Genomic DNA, 5,222 nt, shown 5'->3' on the forward strand with positions numbered 1-5,222 from the left:
GGCTTCAGAGGGGAGTGGTGTGGGGGAATGGGATAGACTGGTGATGGGTAGTAAGGAGGGCACATATTGCATGGTGCACTGGGTGTTATACGCAACTAATGAATCATCGAACCTTGCATCAGAAACCAGGGATGTACTGTATGGTGACTAACATAATGTAATAAAAGAACATTTTAAAAAAAGAAGAGCAGAAATGATAAAACTAAGTATTGATGACATTAAAATGTAAATTTTCTGTGTCACAAATGACCCCATAAACAAAGTTAAAAGATAAGTGGCAGATAGAGGAAAATAATCTGCTATGTATCAGAATCCATAAAAGTTCATATCAGAACATGTAAAGAAGTCCTACAAATCAGTAAGAAAAATGGCCTAATCAAAAATTATGCAGAGGATATGAACAATCCACGGAAGAGGAAACTCAAACAAAAAAATATATGGAAATTTACCTCCAATAATTAGGGATCAGAGAAAAAGTAAAAGCAAAATGGGATTCTGTTTCACACCAATCAGGTTGGTGAAAATGAACAAGTCTGACTGTGAGGATGTCAGGAAAGTCATGTGCAGCCAGTGGGAGAATAAATCAATACAATGAATTTAGAGATAAAAGTTACGATATGGTCCTACCTAATTGAAAATTCATACATTGTATGACCCAAGAATACCAATACCCAGCATATACTTCTGGATGTAAACCCCAGAAAATTCTCACAAATGAACACAAGGAGGCATACATAAGAATAGTCATTGTAGCATTTTTAAAAATAGCAAAAATAAATAAATAAAATAAATAAATAAATAAATAAATAAATAAATAAATAAATAAATAAATAAAGAGCTGGAACTAAATTCAATGATAAAAATGGGGTTCAGGATAAATAAAACGTGTCATATTCACGTTTGAATACCGTGCAGTAATTAAACTGAATGAACTTGATCTATCTCACGTATGACCATGGACAGATCTCAAAAATCAACTAGAATTTTATAAGTACGTTCTAGAGTGGTATTTCTAGTATGGTATCATTTATGTAATACACAATATTCTAAAAATGTGTAAGTATACATAATTTTAATGAATATATCCAGAAATAAATGGGAACAAGAAAACAGAGACCAGCTAGACAGCCCTTCATAGAAATTCTGCTGTGAGAGGCGAGAGATGGCTGTAGCTAGAGGTGGGAGTATAGGGTCTGAGGAGGGTGATGACCTTTTTTTTAATGGACAACAGTAAAGTTTGTTTGCCTGCAGAGGGGAATGAACCAGTAGAGAGACTTAAAATTATCATTCAAAGAGAGCAAAATCCTGGAGAAGGTGGGGTCTGGGTTGAGTGCAGGAGGGGATGCTACAGTATTTGGGGGGAGAGATGGTGTTTGCACCCAGGCAGTGAGAGGAAGTGGAGATGAATTTGTAGGTGTTTAGGAGGTAATCTCTTCAAGAAGCATGTTAATTGCGTGGGTGGGTGGGTGACACTGAAGGGGCATCTGGTTTGATGACAGGGAGAGACAAGAGGACTTCTGATCAATGATGGACCCTGCGCTTTCTGAGGGTGGTGGACTATGCTGTTGTCACTCCCAAAGAACTTCTCATCTGTAATCCACCTGCTGTATGTCCCCTGAGCACCAGTGCTTCTCACACACTGGGCATTAGGTTCCTTCTTGGAAAGGCACGCGGCGCGGGAAGGTTCTGCCCCTGCGGCATACTGGTCCTGTGATCTAGAGCAAGTCACACCACTTCTCTGGGCCTGTTTTCTGCCCCCTCAGGGTGGTTAACCGCGTTTGCGATTTTGTCCATGAAACACTGTGGGGAGGCCGTGGGTTAGGACTTCTGCGGACACACACAGCGGAACTCCCCCCCCTCCCGCCGCTCCCCCCCCCCAGCGCCCCAGGGCTCCGGGGTCCACCCCGCGCCTCTGTCCTATCTCTGCCACCGCTCCCTCTCTACACTCGGCTTTCTCTTCCTGCCTTGTGGCTCCAAGTCTCCCACCAGTGGCTGCGGTCAGCGTCGTCGCCAAGGGCTTGAGGGCTCCGTCTGGGGGCGCCACCTCGCCCACCTGACCACCCCTGCAGACTCTGGACCCTTCGCGGCCTATCAGGGAGCCCTGGGCAGGGGACACTCCCAGCAGCGCTGCCAGCTTTAGGGGCCCCACGTCGCAGAGGGACCACCCCCTCCTCCCTGAGCGTGCACCTGTCTTCGGAGACAGTCCGATGGTTCCGGGGTGCGAGCATAGATGAAGTCCGGGGGTCTGGCAGGCCTGTGAGCGCTTGTCTGCGTCTTCTGCTTCTCTTGCTCCCTGTCCCTGCTCCGCTGCCCCTTCTCCCTCCCCGACACCCCACCCCCCGCCCCTTCCCAGCCTCTTGGTCCCCCTGCAGGCAGCGCGTGGGGGAGCCTCACTCTGCCCTCCTCTGCCTGAGCCAACCAGCTCGCGGAGGGGCCTCTGGGCTCCTGCTGCAAGCCCATAAAACCCCCACTGGACTCCAGCCGCTGCACTCCCTCCTCTGCTGGTCAGGGCTCCTGGCCCCGCGCGGGCTTCCCTGGGGCTTCCAGCCCAGCGGGCGTCCCCCGTGGCCCGGACCTCGCCACCACGCGGTCTTAGGGACTTTCCGTTTCCAGAAAAGTTGGGAGAAAGTGAATTTGGGGTGAATTGGGAAGTGGTGGCAGCTCCCCAGGCCTCCTTCCCTTCCAGAAGCCTCACCCTGCACAGCCTCAACCATTCTTCTTTTCCTGACACCCTGTCCTCCTCCCTGAGCCGTCTTTCTCTTCGCTCCTAAGCTTCCCTCCGCATTGTGGGATCAGCATCTCTTCCTTCCTTATCTCTTTCTCTCTCCTCCTCTCTATTCCTACCTATTTTCACCTTCTCCCTGTCATTCCCCCCTTCTCCCCATCTGAAACCTTGCCCTTTTCCCTCCATTTCACCCATCAAACCTCTCCACTTGCCCCCACACTGTCCATCCCTCTCTCGGCCTCCTTCCCTTCCCTCCCAGCAAAGTCAGCCATGGATTATGGGCCTGCCTGGGCTGCCAACCCCACTCCTCTGGGCCCCTTCTCTGCACCCAGTGCCACCACACCCTGGCTGGGCCGGGATGAGGAGCTGGCCAAGGTAGAGATCAGAGTCCTGGGCACCGTCCTGGTGCTGGCGACATGGGGCAATCTGACTGTGCTACTGACCCCGGGGCAGCCCAGCCATAAGCGCTCCCACATGCACCTGTTTGTTCTGCACCTGGCCCTGACTGACCTGGGCATGGGCACTCTTCCAGGTGCTGCCACAGCTGCTGTGGGACATCACCTACCACTTCCAGAGCCCTGACCTCCTCTGCCGGGCCGTCAAGTATCTGCAGGTGCTTAGCATGTTTGCCACCACCTACATGCTGCTGGCCATGACGCTGGACCACTACCTGGCTGTTTGCCGCCCCCTGCGCAGCCTTCAGCAGCCCAGCCTGTCCACCTACTGGCTCATCGCTGCTCCCTGGCTGCTGGCTGCCATCCTCAGCCTGCCTCAAGTCTTCATCTTTTCTTTGTGGGAGGTGATCCAGGGCACTGGAGTGCTGGACTGCTGGGCAGACTTCCGCATCCCCTGGGGGCCTCAGGTCTATATCACGTGGACCACCCTGGCCATCTTTGTCCTGCCCATGGCCATGCTCACGGCCTGCTACAGCCTCATCTACCACGAGATCTGTAAGAACCTAAAAGTCAAGACACAGGCCCGGAAGGTGGAAGGAAGGGGCTGGAGGACTTGGTACAGGACCTCACTTTCTGGCCCAGCTGCAGCCATGCGGGGGCTGCCGTCCCGTGTCAGCAGCATCAGCACCATCTCCAGGGCCAAGATCCAAACCGGGAAAATGACTTTTGTCATCGTGCTGGCCTACATCGCCTGCTGGGCACCCTTCTTCAGCGTCCACATGTGGTCTGTGTGGGACAAGAATGCCCCTGATGAAGATTCCACCGACGTGGCCTTCACCATCTCCATGCTCCTGGGCAGCCTCAGCAGCTGTTGCAACCCCTGGGTCTACATGGGCTTCAACAGCCGCCTGCGGCCACGCCCCCTGCGCCACCTGGCCTGCTGCGGGGGACCCCGGCCCCAGCCCCGCTCATGGCACTCCAGCGACAGCCCCTCGAGCTGCCGCACCACCCTGCTGACCTGCTCCAGCGGCCTGCCCACCCTCACCCTCAGCCCCAGACTCAGCGGGGACCCTGGGCCCGAAGGCTCGCCGAAGGACTCGGTGCAGGCGGATGGTGAGGCCTCCACTGAGGCCATCGCCTTTTAGGGAACACTCGCCTGCGGGGCTGGTGGAGGAGCTCTGCTCATCTCAGCAATGGGTGTAAAAGCTGGGAGGGCCAGGGTTGGAGTTAGAGGGAGCCCATTTTGAGGCAGGGTGAGGGGGCCAGAATGGCCGTCCTACCCGTGGTATTACAGGTGCCTCTGGTGTGCGGGCAGACCCTCGTTTGCTCCCAAGCTCCCACCTTGGGAATCAGGGAGAGTCAAAGCCTCGCTTCCCTGATCCTGTGCATTCACAGGGTGCCTGGGGGCCCACGCCTGTGGTGGGTGTGGTGCCCCAGATCTCAGGCGGGCTGAGGGTGTTCCTGTCTGTGGGTCTGCAGGTGGCAGAGACTCTGGCTACTCTCCCGCCTTGACTGTTTGTCCCCATCCTAACCCGACTAGCACACCCAGTGCAACCAGGAGGGGGGAGAAGTGAGAACCTGTGAGAAGGATCCTCTTTCTCTGTCTAGATCCCAGGTTTGTTTGTTTGTATAGGGAGGCTTCTTTCATGAAAGAACCAAAGGGGGGGGTACAGCAGGTACACCAGCTTTGCCCGCTGTGCCCGCCTGTCTGCTGAAGGGAGATGCACCTGTAACTGGTAGAAATTCCACAAATGCTCTTTTTTCTTCTCCCCATATCACCCACCCTTACAGGATGGATGACAGGGCAAAGTAAACCCTCGGGGGGTGACCCCCTGGGAGGGAGTAGGCGAGGGAGGGAGGAAAGCAGAAGATGAAGATGGTCACAGTAAGATTAAGAGTGAGCAAAGCCTCTGAGGCAGCACGTGTTGGTGGCTCTCCTTCCTCCCCCAAGGGATCCACACGCACCCTCCTCTGGGATGGCCCAGGGGAGACATCCTTACAAAAAGTGTGGCTGGATCATGACTCTGGATTTCCTTGAGGCTTTTCAGAGCTTCCCTACGAGCCATGTGTGCTGTGATGAAGTCAGGAGCCCAGGATTTGAG

The 5,222-nt window shown here is 53.8% G+C and overlaps 1 pseudogene; it reads left to right on the plus strand.

The window, feature by feature from the left end:
- Positions 1 to 2,995: 2,995 nt before the first annotated feature.
- LOC148110194 (vasopressin V1b receptor pseudogene) lies at positions 2,996 to 4,265 on the plus strand (annotated as a pseudogene).
- The last annotated feature ends 957 nt before the right edge of the window (positions 4,266 to 5,222 follow it).

Source organism: Ursus americanus, chromosome 4 (assembly GCF_024610735.1).
Source record: "Ursus americanus isolate L20-20 chromosome 4, mUrsAme1.1.p, whole genome shotgun sequence".
In the NCBI taxonomy this organism is placed as follows: domain Eukaryota; kingdom Metazoa; phylum Chordata; class Mammalia; order Carnivora; family Ursidae; genus Ursus; species Ursus americanus.